Genomic DNA, 20,495 nt, shown 5'->3' with positions numbered 1-20,495 from the left:
TGGAAGGACCGTAGTCGGCGAAGGAGGTTGAAAGGATTGTATTCGGCGGGCGACGGAGGTCGAAAAGACTTTTTTCTAACGATGAAGGTCGAAAGGACCATAGTCGGCGAAGGAGATCAGAATGACTGTAGTCGGCGGAAGACGGAGGTTTGAAAGACTGTTGTGTGGCGACGAAGTTCGAAAGGACAGTAGTCGACAATAGAGGTTGGAAAGACTGTTGCCGGCGGGCGACAGAGGTCGGAAATACCGTTGTCTGGCGACAGAGGTCGGAAGGACCGTAGTCGATGAAGGAAGTTGGAAGGACTATATTCGGCAGGCGACAGAGGTTGGAAGGACCGTTGTCTGTCTACGAAGGTCGGAAGGACCATAGTCGGCGAAGGAGGTCGGAAGGACCATAGTCGACGGGCAATGGAATGTTGGTGAGCGACGGAGGTCGGAAAGACCGTTGTCTAGCGACGAAGGTTGGAAGGACTGTAGTCGATGAAGGAGGTCGGAAGGACCATAGTCGACGGACGACGAAGGTTGGAAAGACCTTTGTTGACGGGCGATGGAGGTCGGAAAGACTGTAGTCGACGGGCAACGGAGGTTGAAAATGTTAAACTCCTTAAGTAAAAGAAGTTAAACTCTTAAATATCGAGGTGCCTTTTGGTGTAATTGTTGAAATTTCATCAAAAAACTCCGTAGTTAAGCGTGCTCATTCTAGAGTAATTTTGGAATGGATGACTTACTGGGAAGTTACAACAACATAAAAAAACTGTGAGGCTCTTAGGCCAAAGCGGACAATATCCCGATAATTAAGAGTTTGAGTTGATATAGGAAAGATCATAGTTTGGCGACAGAGGTCGAAAGGACCATTGTCGGGTGGAAGTCCAATAATAATTGGAAGCCGAGTGGAAGTCCGGCTTTAGTGGTCGAGCAGAAGTCTGGTGTCAGTTGGTGGTCGAGCATAATTCCGGCGATAGTTGTCAGCTGGGCAGAGGTCCGACAAAAGTTCTACGACAATCAATAGTCGGAAGAAAGTCGACAGCAATTGGTGGCCGAGCAGAAGTCTGGCATCCTTCGGTTGTTTGGTGGAAGTCTGACAACAAACGAAAATTTGGAGTCAGGCAAATATTCGACATCAAGCAGAAGTCTGGCGTCCATCGGTGGCCGGGTGGAAGTTCGGGGACGGGCGGAAGTCTGATGTTGGGCAGAAATTTGACGGAAGTTCGGCGACTGGCGGTGGTCGAGGAGGAGATTAGTGGCAAGAGAGATCTCAGATTTCCCTTCTTCCTCTCCTTCTCTTTTTTCTCTTCCTTACTTGGGTCCCCTCTCTTCCTTCTCCGGTCCCCCCTCAATGAAGAATAAGAAGTCTATTTATAATTTTCTAAGAGTGACATGACTAGTAAATAGGAGTGAGATCAAGGATAAATTGAGAGTGATTTACATGCCATCATCTTGGAATATAAAAAAACTAATAATTTGGCATCCCTCTTTGTTATCCATGCTGAGTTGCAAGCTACTTTGGCTAATGGTAGCTCAATATGCTAACTTCACCCTTAGTGAACCACTACTAATTAATAGCTCATCAACATGCTTAATATTTAATGCCAATATATTTTAGAACTACCAAGTTCTTCTAATACTTTAAAATATAACTAATCTAGCACTTAGACTAGCTTACCCCATCAAAATAACAACCATAGCATTTCTTATTAAGCACCTTGCCTGTTGAGGCCTTATTTGTTCACCTTTATTTTAAGACTCAACTACTGGTTAATACCCCTTGTTATCCAACCTGATGACTCATTATTACATTAATTGATGCCTCTATAGCACCTTGATTAATGACTTTTGTTTGGGTCAACTGATGTACCCTTGGCCTACTTGTCCCACTACTCAACTCTATCTCTTGTGTGATCTTCTACCCATGGGTTTGTTGTTTATTCATCCCATGATATAGCATGACGAGTTGATAGGTTGCATAATAATTTGCATGCTATGTTTTCTCATTGATTTTGAAGCTATCAGCCCTATTGGTAATATGCTTTGAGTCATATGTTGCTAGTTAACCTTCTTTCTCTATAATCTTTCATCCTTCATATTAAGAGGGAAAGGATACTAAGGAGTACATTTTTGCCCTTACTCTTTGGGTGATTTGACATTTAAGACCATCCTTAACCATTACTCCACTTAAAATTATGAGACATCATAATAATGATAGCCAGGATTCTAAGCTTTTCTCCTTTAAAACATTCTTCTCCTAAAAACAGCAAAGGTTAAACTCATATAAATGACCTTTTAATTTGGTACTAGTGGAGAATTCCTGCTAGTAGCCATCATCTCAACTAGATGTTAATTACAACCACTATTGATGTTATATTGCTCATGTACTAGCCTTCTCTTGTATAGCCACTGGGAGTACTAACACCTTGAAGTTGCAACTTAAACAAAAGGTAACATCTAAACAACTTCCTCTTCACCTCTTATGTGTTCCTTTAACCCCTTTTTTCATCATCACCAAAATCTAATTATGGCACCCCTTAATTTGGCTTTGTGACATTTAAAAGCCAAGGAAAGATCAGCACATCACGAGCTCACCACCAAGTTTTTCTACATAAGTAAACTTTCTTAACCTTAGGTGATAGGTTTCTACACCTGTTTGGGTTATTAAAATGTTCTTTACCTGGAGGTTCCTTCTCATATTTATTAGTAGTCTCAATAACCTATTGTTTGTGAAGTTATTGACCATGTAACATACATGATGATTGCATCACTCGCAGTACTATGGAAGTCATCAGCTTTATAAGTGAGCATTACCATCTTAGGGAGCTAACATCTCTTTACCATTCATCAAGGCAACAAATCCTCTCCCACCTTATGACATACCTAAATTCTATAATGGTGTGATGACTTTCTTATCATCTTATTAATGTTTGCACCCACTTTCTCATCAATGCACATCACATAGCTTTCATACCTTCAAGCTATAACCTATACCCATAAACACTAGTTGAAAGTCGTGGTGGACTAATAACTTGAAACCAAATAAAAGGCTAATAAATCTTGATAGACTAGTCTTAAAATCTTACCTAAAAAGGACTGCCAACAAAAATCATCAAAGAAATTTGATAGTCATGATGCAATGATCATTATGCAAATGCAAGATGTATTATGCTATTTTAATTTAAGAATTAGATATTAAAATCTAGTCATTAAAACTAAGCATCTTGACCAAGTGGGTGTCATTCATAATCTTCTTTAAAATTTCAAATAATCAAACAAATGATGGTATAGTTTCATCTTATCAAAATGCAGCTCCAAAAATAATGATTTATATCTAAAATTTGTCCAAATTGTAGCATATAGGCATTTGTTTGGACAGTATTATTGAATGATATATAATCTCAAAATAAATTATAATCAATCATGGCACATGTATCAACACACACACAAAAAAGGAATTGTCCTTCTTTATCAACTTGTATAACATAAAAGACCGATGGACCTTATCTCTTAATTTTTTTAAAGTACAATTTGAGTATTGTTTTTATCTTGATTAATTGATCTTCAAATAGGAAGACAGATTGCATAATCTATCCATATAATTTCAATATTTTGACCCTGATATTCCTCCACATATCATCAATAATTACTCAACTTTAATCAGTTATTCATTATTAAGATCTCCCAAGGTGAACCTTATTAGTGATAATAAGAACAAGATAATGCTCTTTTACCAAACCCCAAATATTATCTCTATCAACTTAATAATTAATCTAAGCAAAACAATGAATTCTTTCTTCAGTAAGATATTCACTTTTAATAAAAAAACATAGATAATTAAGACAGATCTATAGAGTCACATGTAGTTAAAACACATTCATTGTTGAAAAGAGGTATAGATGAATATTCATAAGTGGATTATTGACGATCATTGAAAAAAAAATTCTAATCAAAGAAAAGATTTAATTCTCACAAAAAATCATTGGTTGACGACAAGTATGAAAGGGAGAAACTTTGAAGATAATGAAGCTCTTCTTTCTTATTTTTTCTTCCCCAACCAGTACAGTGTTTTTGCTAAAAATATTGAGAAAGATACTTTGAAGGGAAATAATTATTCTCCTTGATTTTGTATTACAAGCTTTGTATAATATTTATTGTTATAAAATGGTAAAGAAAAAGAACAAAAAAAAAAGAATTAACAACTGTAATGAATATTAATTTGATATATATACAAAATGAAAGAAAATAAAAAGGTAAGTGAATTAACACTCATAATGAATGTCAATTTAATGTAGAATAAATGAAAGGAAATCAAATGCAAAAGTGAATTAACACCTATAATCAATGCTAGTTTAATATATGGACCAAAATAAAGGAATTAAAAAATAAGAAATTTATTAATTTATTTAATTTCTCCAATTAGCCCCCTCAAGATGGAGTCAAGTGAGATGACACCAATTTTGACACGTAGATTGTCAAGTAGACGGTAAGAAAGAGCCTTAGTAAGAGCATTGGTAAGCTAATCATTAGATGACACATGAGAGGCAAATGTTATAGTTTTGCACTTTTTCTCAAATGAAGTGGACAAGGGTAACGTGCTTCATACTTAAATGAAAAATTAGGTTTTCAATTAAGTATCTTACATCAATATTATCATAATATACAGTTAGTATGATGGGTAGAGTCACTAAGCTAAAAAAGTAAAGTTTTTAATCAAGTGATTTAAATAGTTATATAAGAAATTGCATGGTATTTTTCTCCGGTAGATGAGCAAGTGACAATACATTATTTTTTGGAGCACCAAAAGATGGCATTGTGGACAAGGAAAATAATGTGAGCACATGTGGAAGTTTGATCCATAATATTGCAAGCCCAGTCAGCATATGAGAGGAGAATTGCTACTAAGAAATAGGCCAAGATGACTAGTGGCTCAAAGATAGCAAATAATTCATTTGGCTTGCATTGCAATAAACCCGATGCATGAATTATGAGAGTTTGTTGACATCAAATGCAATTTTTGACTGAGTTAGAGAGAGATACTAAAGACTATGTGTGGGGGAAACTTAATGTCACACAGATTCAGACTTTTCCTATTTTATAATTAAATATTGCTTGAGAATAAAATATAGTATCGAGAGATTGACACAATATTATACAATTGATTCAATATCAAAATAGGGTTTTGGAAAATGATATTTTAATGATCAAACACAATTTAAAGAATAATATATCATCTCGAAAGATGAACATGAAGTTCTATAGAATATGTTTAAAAATATAAATAGGATTTTGAAGATCTATCCATTCTTTTGATTAGATGTAACAAGGAGAAAATTATATCATCTTAAAAGACTAAAAGACGAACATAACATTCTTCAAGACATCTAAAAATAAAAATGAGTTTTATAAAATTCATCATTTCTAATATTGAATATAAGAGATATAATATTATATTATCTAAAAAGACAATAATAACATTCTATAAATAAAATTTAAAATTAGAAATGAGTTTTTAAAGGACATCTACGTTCCCAGAGATTTTTTTTTCTTATTTTATAGGAATAAAACAAAGTTTATTTTAATATGCAGTTCTCAAATCCTTATATGGGCCCCTATAGTTAATTATATCCTAGGAGTGCTCCTAAGAAAACTCTTGATTAAAGCAAGGATTCATACATTTTGATTACAAAGTAAAAGACAAGAAAAGAACCATGAAGTTTTTTAAGGAGAAAGCTCAATGTTGAATAGTTCTTAGCAAGTCAAAGGAGGAAAAGTAAGTGTCGGATTCTGAGAAGCTCAAAGGCAACTCCAATCTATTATATATTGGGTTTTACATTTGGGATAGAATTTTTATGTTTAAGTTGACATTTTATTAGAAATTTGAGATGATATCCTCGGAAGGTGAGTACTTAAGATTTGAAATCTTCCTCAGAACCTAAATCTAAATTGGGTACTACAAAGTAATAATCCGAACCTATTTAATGAAGTATAAATCTGGACTTACCCCGGCCTGGATTGGGGAGCCAGTTAACCACTTAGGCGCTTTAAAATCATGTGTCTGATTTTTTTATGAAAGATAGGTAGGGAGGTTGTTTAAGTTTTGAAGAATTGGGGTCGACATCTAGAACAAATCATAATTGGCCCCTTTACATATGTAGTGTAAATGATGCTTGAAAGTAAAATGCAATTAAAATTTTAAACTCTTTTAATTTATATCTAATGCAATGCATACTGATTGACTCGAATGCATACAAAATGATTATGAAACAGTTTTAAAATCAAACTTAGAAAATATATTTTTTCCTAATTACACAATATCCCTTGGACAAAATTGCACCATAATAGGCTAAGTGGTATGCTAGAACCCTGCAAGCGGAGATATGCCTAACAAGGAAGAGTAAACAATAATATGCATATATGCTAACTCTCGATGATCTCGAGCTTACTTCTTAGATCATTAGAGTTATTATGTGAGCCTAAAAAATTTATTTAAGTTTTAAATAAAAAATATTTTATTCATACCCTCATAAATCTCTGATCGTATCTAGGCTAAAACAAAATACGATATGCAAGAAAAAAACCTAGAAAAATAAACAATTTTTATTGCACAAATAATGTAAACAATCAATCAAATTAACCAATTAAATAAATTAAATTTCATATGACAAGTGCCACTTTATTTACAACCAACGGTCTGCAGAAAAGTAAAGTGGCCAAGCACCACTAACAACAACCAAGATTCTAATTCTAAGACTAGCGCAAGTGATTTTGAAATGGGATATCTCTTCACCTTCACTTCTTCGACTTTTTCCCTTCGTCTTCTTTCCTTTTGCAAGCTCCTTGAATTCATTGAATTTGGATATCCAAATGAAAAAAAAAAAACTTATCCCCGAAGAGGTATTTTCTTTTCCCTTTAATATTAAAATCATCATAACCTAGCTTTCCAAATAGAAGAAACCATTCCCCTAAGGGATATTTTCTCTTCTTTGGATTCCAAGTTGGATGTGATATCCCGACATTAAATCACTTTCACATCACAACTCTTTCAAATACATTTACATTACATCTCAGAAGTAAAAAAAAAAATTTCTAAACCACATGCAAGGTTATCCTAAGTAATTATAATAAAATCATCCAAAGCAATTATATATTTGCATTTAAATTAAATTCATCATCCACACTTGGTCACATTTTTTTAATTTTAATGGGGCTTAATATTTTGCACCTATAAAAAATATGTCAGTTTAAATATTTAATTTGCCCCTTTTGATTTAGCCCTGCATGAGCATGGCCACATGCAAAAAATCTGTGAGCATCTAAATCGTTCCTAACTTAAAAGTAATCTATCGTTCATCACATCAATTCACAGATTGCAGAAATAAATAAACACATCAAACAATCAATTTTGCAAACAACAAGCAATGAAAACAACGAGAAAGCCCATCACACAGCAGCAAGAAAGTAAACACCGCTATAACCTAAAGTTAGAATTGGTTGTCATAGCAAATAAATCTAAATGTGTGTAGTAGGCTGTGTGGCTTGGGGATATATCCTAGGTTTATCATTAGTTGAAGTTTTCTAATCGATTGAATTTAGTTTATTGAAAGGTCAAAGGAATTTTTTTAAATGTTCAAATTTAAATTTTAGGTGATTTAGTGTTTTTCAGTTCATTTTTATGTTGTATTTTAATTATTAAAGTTCATTAGTGATTGATTATTTAGGATATTTTAATTAATCATTTTTAGTCCTTAGATTATTTCATTTAATGATTTATTGAATTTTTAATGATTTCTTAAATTTTTAGATTTATTTATTTAATATTTTTAATTGATTATAATTTATTATTTAACCTCTTCTTAAATTTTATTTAGAATTTATTTGTTAAATTTGTTATTTTAATTAATCATTTTTAGAGCTTAGATTATTTAATTTAATGATTTATTAAATTTTTAATGATTTATTGAATTTTTAGATTTATTTATTTAGTATTTTTTTAATTGATTGTAATTTATTAATTAACCTCTTCTTGAATTTTATTTTGAATTTATCTGTTAAATTTATTACAAAATTTAAAAGTTTTTCAATTTTATTAAAGCATATATATATATTATTAATTTGTAATTTTTTTAATGTTTATGTTGAACTTTATATTACTCTTATTGTGTGTTATTATCATTTATATAAAAAGATTTTTTTATTTGAATTTATTATTTAGTCAAATATATATCATTTTGTTTTAATTTGGATGTTTTTTTTTTGTGTAGGGATTGATTTACTTTTACTAAATGAATAGATGTTATTTATCATTTTTATAATTTTAATATGTATATGCCTTAGGATTGGTTGGAATTTTTATGTTAAAATTTAATATGCCCTACATATTTTGAAACCTACTAATCTAATAGGAGAATAAACTACGAGTAAACAAATCAAATTCTAGCGCTCTTAATCACTAGCAGAGACGCTAAACATGCAATCGATTGACTTCATGTTCTAAATAATCAAATATAATCTAATAACATAATAAATTTAAATAACATAATGAAAGAAATTTGCAATTAAATTCAATTTTAAAATGTATAATAAGATAAAAACTAGGGTTTTTACAGGGCCCTATGGTTGGGAGATCGCAAAACACAACAAGGGTTCTGAGCCTTAAGGCTATTTAAGTTTTCAGAATACTTACATACACCGGAGCCAATGTCCGGTGATATCCGACCGTAGCACCTCCACCCATTGGATAGAGGCGACTGATACCTTTAGTCTACTTACTTTTATTTACTTGATCGGTACCATTCCTCGTAGTTCATACAAGCAAAGAAACAAAAAAGGATTATAGCACATTTAATAATCACAATAGAAATAATTTGAAAAAATACTATTAAATCAAAACATACCTTTTTTCAGGCTTGCAAACCGGCTCGGTTGTTTTCCTTTTGAACTTTCCACCTTTGAAAACATATATTGTATTTCTCCAAAATTCACCCCAAGGCACAACGAAGGGGAAGAAGAAGGAGAGAGAGAGAGAGAGAGAGAGAGAGAGAGAGAGAGAGAGAAGGGTAGACATAGATAAAAAGCTAAATTTTTCTTTAAAATTTAACTTTCCAATTATTACCCAAACAACTCACTCTCCAACATCCATACACCTCACCTCTTAAAACACCCCAACTTTCAACAATTATATACTTTAAAATACTATTTAGCATACCTACACTTCATTTCTCACAATCCAAATTCTCTTTCAGCATTTCCACATTTCACCTTTTACCTTTCATCTTTCTCACACAATACCTTTCCAAACTCCACATAATTCACTTTTACCACATTTGCATATTCCACTTTCACGATTCATACACTTCCCAACACACACTTAACTTTCCAACACATTTCATTTTGTCTTCCAAAACACATACAATACACTTTTCAAAAGACGTGTTCATCAAAATACTTTACCTTTCCAAAATTACACTTTCCATTTCTTTAATTTACACACAAAGAGCACTTTTCAAGCCACAAACTTCCTACAAAACCATATACTTTACATTTCACATACACATTTCATTTTCCCAAAATTTTCTACCTCACCTTCCAAAATCACTTTTTACCTTTCAAGATAACACACTTCACTTTCCAAAACTCACATACACTTTACTTTCCACATTTACCCATTTTCACCTTTCCATTCACACCAATTCATTTTTATTGAAAAGCTCAAGAGATGACAATTCAAAAATATCAATAAAACTTCTAAAGAAGAAATGCTAAAACTCGAGGATGAAAGAGGCACACTCACAACACTTCAATCCCTTGAATTCGCCAACAAAACAACACATTTAATACACTAAGAAGTGATCATGCATCTCTATTAGTTAGACTAATCACATAATCAAAATATGCTTTAGCACTTTACCAAAACCGAAACCAGAATAGAACCACATATGATGCTAACTTTTCAATACCAAAAAATAGACGAGTTACAGATAATGCTGAATTATTCTTCTCTTGTTTTCAATTTCTCAAGAAAGAGAAACTAAAAAAAAAAAAAATCCCACAACTTATCATAGATTTCAATTAAAGGAAAAAAAAAAAAACTCGAACCTGATTCCAAATAAAAGACACAAACTTTATCAATTTACAATCATGATTCTCAAAAAGTCACATACATAAGCATAGCATTCATTATTTGTTTCATCGCCAAAGAGAATGAAAAGGAATATAGGAATTAACAGGTCTTGAAATTAATCATTGACAAGGCTCACAAACGAATCAAAGAAACTTCTCAGATTCATGAAGATCAATTAAATCACAAGCCAGACCTTACTCAAACCAACTTTCATTACTTCTTTTGCTGTTAAAATGATTACAATAATCAGGAAAATAACATGGCCACTAAAGTAGACAAAATAGAACAATGCAACCATCCAACTCATAAACCCAAAATCAATTTGTGTTAAGAACAAAACCATGTGAATCAAGAGGGGACGATCCATACACTTCCATAAATCCTAACAGATGCACGCAAGTCAGGCTCGTTGTTCACCTCAGATGGCACAGCCTAGCCCCCCAGCCCAGTTCAATCGCAACAATCGGCACAACGCCACAACACGAATGAGCGATCCCGCACCGTAGGCCGTAGCGAGGCAACCATGTCCGAATTCGCGGGTCGGGTCAACCCAGTAATCTGCACGGGATAGGTCCAGGTTAAAAATTCATGACCTATTTGTAAAATCGTGTCAGATTAGAGTCAACCCATTTATATCCCTGTCAATTTGAATTAGCCCGAACTACTCCCGTTGACCCCTTTTGACACTCCTATACTAAATAAATCTCATTTCATTAAACAAGATGATAGGTCAAATAAAATTTATTAAATGTAGTGTACGGATTGCTACTGTATTGACGCAACATCGTTCATGAAACTTACCTCCCAAGTCCTAATGTTCTACCACTTGTCACTTTCATACGCTTGCCAGCATAAAACCTTCCTTTTTTTTTTTTTTTCCTAACCAACTTCGCCGGCGATATCATTAATTAAATTAAAGAATTTGTAGTCACCGTCCGGTACTTTGATTTCCGACCACTTGGTCATATCCGAGATGTACTATGCTCTTTACAATATTAATTATAAACTCATATTGCTTTATTATTTGGTTGGATAGATTCAACTTTGCATAAAGAAAAAGCACATTTTACTCAAAATAAAATATTTCACTACGTCAGGAATAATTTATTAAAAAAAATATTTTAATTTGGTAGCCAGATTATATTCTTATTTATTTTTTGTTTATTTATGCGGGGCTAAATTAAAACTCTTCTCAATGAGAGCCTTCAAATTTGATCACCACTCTTCTGTAAGCGAGAGCTTCTTACTGTCACGACTATAATGTATTTAGAGGACACTTAAGCAATTTGAGCTTCCTATAGTCAGCATTATAGAGTTCCCTATAGTTTCAGGCTTTCAGCCAATTGATCTACAATTCTACATCTAGTCCCCGAGAGAGTGTTGTAGCACTAAGTCTAGAGCGCTAAATTGTTGGGTCATAATAATTATTTATGTATATATGTTGCGTCTTGGAATATTCGTGGCGGTAGAGAAATATAAAGTTTAACGTCTCAGCTTTGTACGAAAATCCAGCACACAAACATATTAAAAGATAGGGTGCGTCATTCATAAGAGGTACCATGATTTTGACGTGAAAAACCCTAAAAAGGAGAAAAACTACGGGGTCTAGCTCAGTTTGAATGAATCAACTAGTATTTGTAGTTGATTACAAACGAGGCCCTTCCTTAGGGGAAGATCTTAACTTGATGTACATCATATAGAGTGTGTTACATGATGTGTGTTACATGATGAAAATAGGAAGAATCACTGTTGACATGTTCGCTTGTTCAGAAGGGCCATAGTCGGTGGGCAACGGAGGTCGGAAGGGTTGTAGTTGGTGAGCGACGTAAGTCGGAAGGACCGTATTTGACGGAGGTCATAAAGACCGTTGTCTGACGAAGGAGGTTAGAAGGACTATAGTCGGGGGGCGACGTAAATGGGAAAGACCATAGTCAGCGAGCGACGAAGGTCATAAAGATTATTGTCTGACAACGGAGGTTGGAAGGATTGTAGTCGATGTACAACTTAAGTCGGAAGGACCATAGTCGGCTGGCGATGGAGGTCATAAATACCATTGTTTGACGACAAAGGTCGGAAGAATGATGTCAGGTAGAAGTCCAACAATGGAAATAAGTCCAGCGTCAGATAGAAGTCTGACGACGAGTAGAAGTATGACGCAATTACAGTGATGGGCGAAAGTCTGGCATCTGGTGACGGCCGGAAGTCCATTTTTGGTTAGAAGTCTGACATCTAGTAGAAGTCTGACAACGAGCGGAGGTCCGATGTCAGGTAAAAGTTTTTGATAGATAGAAGTCTAGCATTAGATAGAAGTCCAACGACGGGTATAAGTCCAGCGTCTAGTAGAAGTTCAGCGTCAGGTAAAAATCCAATGACAAGCAGAGGTCCAGTGTAGGGTACAAGTCCGGCGTCAGTCGGCAGCCAGGTATAACTTCAGCATTAGATGAGAGTCCGACGATAAGCGAAGGTCCGACATCGGGAAGAAGTCTGATGTCAGTCATCGGTAGGGCAAAACTTTGACGTTAGATGCATTTGAGCAGTCGATGTCGGTAGGCTACCGGGTGAAAGTTTGGCGGTGGTCGAGGATGAGTATCTTCCTTCTCTTCTTACTTCATTCTCTTCTCTTCTTGCTTAGGCCTCCTTCTTCCCCCCCCTTTGGAGCCCCCTCTCTAAGAAAAATGATGCGTCTATTTATAGTTTTCTGAGAGTGGCATGTCTAGTAAATAAGGAGGAGAACAGGGGGCAAGTTGGGAGTGGTTTGAATGGACAACGATGTTGAATCATTTGATCATAGATAGTTTATTGGGCATTTGAATGTCTTAATGATATCAAAATTCGACGATATTGTGCTCGTTGGATTCGTCTTGTTGAGCTGCTCGATTTGACTATATGCATGTCATGTTTGGAAACTATTTGATAATCCAAATTATGGTTTGAACCTTCCAAATGTGCTTCGGGTCTTCTATTTGGAACCAATTTGAGCTTGGATTGGGTCTAATTTGGTGTTGTCGGTTGGTATTTCTGCGACATTCAGTTTGGACTAACTTATATTGAATTTTCAAGGTGCGGTTTTGTAACACCCACCATACAAAATTAGTGTCATTAAATTAACTCAGTTAAGTACATATTTGTATCTAATGTAATGTGTAATTTAAATCTTGGAATGTGTAATGGGAATTTGGTTTTGGTTGAAGGAGTGAAAGTGCTAGTTTGAAAAATCGCTATGTGGGTGCCATGATGTCACGACCCAACCCGACCGGAACGAATCCCATCACGTTGAGTCACAACGGATGAATCCAGGATCTAGCTTTGAAATTTGTTTTCAGATTTTCTTCCAATACACAGACATACAGATAAAATACAGAGCTACTAAAAATATCCATGTTTATTGTTTTGCTGAGACATTTAGTTAGACTATAAGTTTGTTAAAATTGGAGTTTGGATGATCCCAAATTTAATTTTTGAAGTTTCCAATTTGATTTTGCATCGAACCCAATAACACCAAATTTGACCCAACTATATTATGGGAGCCACCTCTTAAGCCATGTATGGGTTAAGTGCTATATGAAGGGAGCTACCACTTGAACTTGTAGGGGATATCACTAGAATCATATATGTCTGGTGGATGATTCTGAGATAAAGATGCTGACGATGCGTCAGTTACTTAATTGAGGGATATTGTGAAACCCCTTAAATAAAAAAGCTAAACTCTTAAACATCGAGGCTCCTTTTGGTGTAATGGTTAAAATTTCATTTAAAAACTTTGCAGTTAAGCGTACTCTTCCTAGAGCAATTATGGGATGGGTGACCTATTGAAAAGTTACACCAATATGATAAAACCGTGAGGCACTTATTCCAAAGCGGATAATATTTTGATAGTTAAGAGTTTGGGCTGTTACACTTATCAATTTTATTTCTCCCAAAATAGATAGAATGTAGATAGAAATACATTCTCTCTCATTTTAATGAATTTTCATAATGTAACTTTTTATATGTGTAGATATCATTATTGTGAGTTTTTTTAACTAGTTTATATTGAAATTTCACCTTTTAGTTTTGCTTATATATTATTTAAATTGAAATAAGTAGTATAATATTGAGTATAAAATAGTTAGGAGTCATTATATTGCCTTTTGGGCATGAGATACTTGCTATGCATCCATTTAAGATTCATTTAGTCAAATTTATATTTTTGGCATACTATAGGTATATCAATGAGTATAGTGATAATTCATTTGGATGTAAATATTATTTTCTATTGTGCTCTATATGATGTAAAATATGTGTAAAAGAAAGAATGTTTGGCTAAAAATAATTGACTGATTCAGGTTAACTGAAGACATGTTACTCTATATAGGAGAGTTGGATGATGTGCTTTTCTTTAAATATGGTTTATTGTGTAATCCTCACTGATATGAAAAAGGTGGCATAAGGAGATTAACTAATATGATGTGACACACCAATGGATAGGAACTAATGACTTTTTATATTAAAGCTGCCTAACTTATGATAAGTGAGATGATACTAATTCCTGCCAACATGAATGATATGAGTGAGACTGATTCATGTAAGGTTGACATACATAACTAGATACAAGAAAAATATCACTTGTACCTGAATATCTTATCTTAATTACATTTGCAAAAGACATAGACATAGGCCATGATAAATTGCATGACATGACATACTATGATACATGACATGATTAGTATATGTTTATGATAAGACCAATAGGATTGATGCACGGGTATATGATACACATGAACTATATGATATATATGATACACTGCATTGAATACATTATGTTTATATATGATAAAATACATTATATATATACTTTAATGCTATATGATATGCATTGAAAATATATAGAACAATGTTTTGCTGTGACATGTATACTGATACACTTGAAAAGACATATAAAATTCATATAATTTATAAACATGTATAGAGCCTTAACAGAATATACATGTCCTTTATATGGCTATTGATAACTAATTATGAATTACATTTCTTATGTTAATTTTTATTGCCCATACGAAATGACATTGCATATTATTTTCTTTATATTTTCATAGTTATATGTCATACAAATATGGTTTGAATGATTATATGCATATTGCATATATAATCTTGCATGGATTGTAATTGTAGGTTTTGGTAACCTACGGAGATGTTAGCTCACTCTAAAATTTTCATATATTTTTAGAACAGGGTCAAGATCTAATGGAGCAAGATTGAGCAAAATATCCATGTTTATTTTATTTTAGTTTATTTTCTTTTGTTTTATTCTTTTGTAACCATGAATGATAAGAGATAGATTGATGTTATAGAATGAATTATTTGTTATTGTAAATGAATTTTGAGAAATGAATGAAATTACAAATTGGAGAAAATAATTTATATTTACTTTTATTATTTTTATTTATTTAAATAAAATTAGTGGATTTGATAGATTAATTAAGATATTAAAATAGACAATTTTTTAAAAGTAGATCTTAGGGTGTCAGAGTTTTTTGTATCAGCAATGGTTATTGAAAGAATTAGATTGTAATCTAGAGCTTTTTTTTTTCTTTTTGTAAGCTAGAGCAATATGAATTTATTTATAGGGTTAGAAATGGGTAGCAATATGATTTATTTTTCTTGTAGTACATAGCATGCAAATGTATGTATGATTAAATTATGATTTTATAGGAAAGAGAATGATATTTAGTGCAATGGATTCATTTGAAGTACCAAATGAATAGAATATAATTGCCCCATTGAGCTTAGATAGTATGATATAGTTTGCTAATCATATAGCTTAACTAATGATTGATGCACATAGTAGTCTGTCACTATCCAACTTGATAAGATGAATATATGGATTAAGTCCTATCGTGTTGTCTTGCAACTGGCCAACCAAAGATCAGATATTGATATGGATTGAATGAATATATTCATACTGCTTCTGTTGCATTGGATTAATTTCAATCATAAGTTTTGATAACCTATTGAGCTGTTAGCTCACTCCATGACTTTTACATTTTTTTTTTCCTAAAAGGACAGGATCCAATAGAGTGAGACTGATTAGGATTTATGTTTTATTTTATTTTTGTATTTTTTGATTTATTCTCTTATAATTAGGAATAGAAGAGGATAGATTGATGGATGTAGTGATTGATATAATGATTATTGTAAATTAAATTTTGAGGAATGAATATAAATGTTATGATATATGCTTTATAGTTGCTTCCGTTTTATTTTTTTAAATAAGATTAGTGGCTTTGGTAGTTTTCTTAAGAGATAAAATAAATAATTCTTCCAAATTTAGATCTGGGGACATCACACATGTGATCATGAATTATAAGGTTATAATAGATTTACTGCTCCATAATCTTTTGTTATTGATAAGAATGGAAAGGTCATCGATAATTGTGTAAAGATGATAAGGCTATTGTCATCTTAGAAGAATAATCATACTTATTGTGCAACTTTGTGCTTGACATGAAATAGGGGTGTCAATTTAGGTTAATGGGTTAGGTTCGAGTCCAACACGAACTAACCTGGGGCTAAATGGATTGACCCAAACCCGATTCGTTTAGCTATACGGGTCCACTTCTAGAACCCAAATCCGACCTGCCAACCCGACATTGGAATTTTTTTTTGAAATTAAAAATAAAAATAGAAAAATTGCATAAATTCTAAAATTTTAAATGTGATAAAACAATAAGTGATTAAAATTAATTTTTTTTAATTCTTTAAATTTAAAAAATACATTATAAATTACAAAATCATTATAACTTTTTCAAATTGTAAATACCAAAATTTACTATAATACATTACAATTTACAAATTACAAATACAATTGGTCAATTGTTTTGCTGAATTTATCACTTTAAATAATTGCATATGTAGTCATTCATCTGAACATCTCATCAATGAACCTGCAACAAAAAATAAATAAAACCCACACCCTCTATGAGTTAGGGCTCAGGGCCTCAGGCTTAGGATGAACCTTGTAAAGAACCAATATCTATAATAAATTCAAGAAATGAGCCCTCCAAGATTATATTTTGGGAATACATATTTAATAATTTTAGTATCTATTCAGTGAAATAGTATCTGCTCATGCCAAATAAATCCCATTTCCCCAATTTGTAACTGGTTGCACCATTACATCTATATTTATGTATTGCTACTATTGTATAACTTCACTAGGTTCATCATGGACATATTAAAAAAGAAAACTACCATTAGTAGAAGAAAAGACCATAAAAATTGCATAATAAGTTTAAAAATAGAAGTCAGAAGTTCCAATTGGCCAATTGAATAACACACAATACATGTTTCCAAATAATCACAATCATTGTATCATACTATAAAACCCAATCATACAACCAGTATAACCCATTAACCCCATTAGTTCCAATTCTCCAACCAACACCAAAAGAACAATAAAAAAACCAAATCTAGTAATCTACTAATCCACCCAGTCATAGTCCAGAAAATACCATTGTATTAGTTAACCGGTATTGCATGAAGCATAAAGCAACTAAATAAAAGTCCATATTGTATTTCTATGATGAGTATAAGACTAATTCAAAACTTGATAATTAACTGGTATTGCAGGAAACATAAAACATAACAGTATGTCAGAACCTATCAGGATTCATGAAACATAAAGCATTACATAACCTATTAGAATTATAGAAAGCCCACAAGTAGAATAGATAAACCCAATCAGAAATCTATCAGGGAAACCCAACCAAAAACCATGCAGCATAATAAGACAGAAATAGAAAGCCCACAAGAAATTAATGCACAACGGCCAATAAGGCAACATGCATAGCTAATAGTAGGCTAGCAGGACAGGACAACATAACAACGGCTCCCATATGTTCTTCATAGTCATTATAAATACTAATTTGTGGTAAGAACATCTCTCATATGTTCCAAAACATGTACAAATAATGTTTAGGATTCTAAATTCATAGAACCATTCACATCTTCCATTTTATTTCCCTCCAAGCCTAAGCCAATGATGTTATATGTCACAACATCAAGCTTAGTGTCTTTTATATCTATAACCAAAACAACAACATATGTTAATAGAAAGCTTAGTTAAAATATAAATTATAACAAAACTAAACCTTATATGTGTAGTATTACAAATTTATTACCTTGATCACCATACAACCAATCTTTTGTGTAAACCATTAATTCTACAATATCATGTTTCAATGCACTTCTATATTAATCTAGAAAGTCTACCACCATTACTAAATGACTTTTGAATGTGATAGTAGATATGCCAATTAATGCAATGATAGTTGTTGTTAAGCTAATAAATCTATCATTGTTAATGAAAGTCCACAAATCATAATTTAAGGAAACTTTACTCTTACAACTAGATAGAAGGTCTTGTATTTGTACTTTTTCCTTAATAAACATTTTCTTATAGTCATTTTGAACAACATTTCTAGAAATAATATGTAAATCAGGATGCAGGTACCGAAGTAATGCTCTAACACATGTCCATTTCACACACTAAAAAGGTAGATCATGCATAACTATGCATGCATTAAACAAGCTACGAAATTCATGATAACCAAACTTATTTTTAACTATAGAAATAGAAGTTCTTGAGTTACTTTGAAAAATAAGTTGTCCAATATCATGGGAGTCCCGTTTCTTACAGTTTTGAATGTGACATCTCATATTACCTGTATCATTTTTACTATCACATAAGTAAGTTGCCCCACATTTCTTACATTTGCAAAGTTGTTTTCCATCCTTGATGAGTGCCAATATTTCATAATGTCCCCATATAATAGAGGTCAACCTCTTTTTTTTTTTTTGTTTATTTCTTCATTTCTAACTATATTATCATCAATTTCACCCACATCCACATTGTTATACTCATCACTATCAAATTCTATATCATTATTAATAGGCTCTTGTTCATTAGGCTCGAAATGAGTACTCACAATAATTGTATTAGAACCCTCCATCTAATCACAAAGAGAATGTACATACTTACCAAATATTTAATTAGCAAACAAATAATATACTAAATAATTAATAGTATTAATATAACAATATTATGCATAAAAGAACATTGCAGGGTTAGAATTTAAATATTTAATTTACTAAAAAAGTAATAATATTAGTATTGGTATATGAATTTTATTTGGCATGAGCAACCAAATTCACTAATTCAGTAAATATTGCAGCCTTGCAGGTCAAATTGTCAAAAATATACATATATTATGCAAAAAGAAGCTTCACCAATGTTTCATACTTTCCCTCTCCTACAATAAGGGCTGAGTGTGCATAAAACAAAGGTAAATAACACACTAACAGAGCAACTACAGCTTACTAAACTTCATACACATAAGTACATAAGATAGCCTTCACAATTTCATAACAGTCAACAGGGAAAGTGGCAAAGTGTAAAAAAAATTTCACATGTATAACCGACAAAATAACTTTCATAATAGCACATCCTAACTGACTATGTCCTAAGTCCCTAATCTCTAAATTCCAGAACAATAAAATAAGTTCACTGTTCACAGGACCTAGTCAGCAAACTGTCAAACCCTAATCTCTACTCTAGAGTTAAGACCAACATAACAACTTCACAAATCACAACAGTATTGTGTAATGATAGAAAATCATATTCTCCAGATAGGAAAACCTAATCTCATACCCACATACGACGTATTACATGTTAAGAATATGTTAAACAACAAGAGTGCAATTGTGCAAGACACTAAGATAACAAATATAAAATAAAAGTCCCTAATAGCAGAATAAGAAAAATCTAAATTATTTCAACATCTAAAATAGCAAAATAAAAAAAACCCTAATATGCAAATGCATTTCAACTTCACTTTCAAACCCCAAAATCCAGATGAATAAAGTGTGAAAAAATTAAAGAGTAGATCTTGGATAAAAAATCTGAAATCCGTTCACCCATTCAAATGGTTCAACTCAATACCGAAAGGGACGAAACCAAAAAAGAAGTTATTCATGAGTTTACTGATTATAGACTGTAGCCATAGGGGAAGGTAGGAAGCCTAACTGTTGGTGCTTGAGGAAATCCAAATAGTTTAACTCAACAAGCTACGACTGCGGGATTGCAGGTGAAAGAGGAACCAAGGAAGCGAGAAAACCTAACTCCAAAATTAATCCCTAAAATGACATACCTCATGAATTGCCACTGAATGAGTGTCACGACTTGTATAAAGTCATATTAATGCCGCTTAACACAGGTCGAGTTCGTGTCACCTTCGGGTTAATGGGTTGACCTGAACCCGACCCAAATTCTATACGGGTCCAAAAATTAAACCCGAACCCAACCTATTTCTTTAACGAGTTGACCCAAACCAGAATTTTTTGGGTTGGG

At 32.7% G+C, this 20,495-nt stretch overlaps 1 protein-coding gene across 1 annotated transcript in view; it reads right to left on the bottom strand.

Annotated features, from left to right (window-relative positions):
• The window catches only part of LOC110100031 (protein ROS1A), a 32,791-nt gene extending 23,978 nt beyond the window's left edge, over nt 1–8,813 (bottom strand). Inside the window, exon 1 of the mRNA XM_020827400.2 lies at nt 8,672–8,813. The gene's annotated coding sequence lies outside the window, so the exon portion shown is untranslated. The remainder of the gene's footprint in view (nt 1–8,671) is intronic.
• Between the last annotated feature and the right edge of the window lie 11,682 nt (nt 8,814–20,495).

Source organism: Dendrobium catenatum, unplaced genomic scaffold (genome assembly GCF_001605985.2).
Source record: "Dendrobium catenatum unplaced genomic scaffold, ASM160598v2 fragScaff_scaffold_993, whole genome shotgun sequence".
Taxonomy (NCBI): domain Eukaryota; kingdom Viridiplantae; phylum Streptophyta; class Magnoliopsida; order Asparagales; family Orchidaceae; genus Dendrobium; species Dendrobium catenatum.
This window is presented reverse-complemented; position numbering and strand designations above follow the sequence as displayed.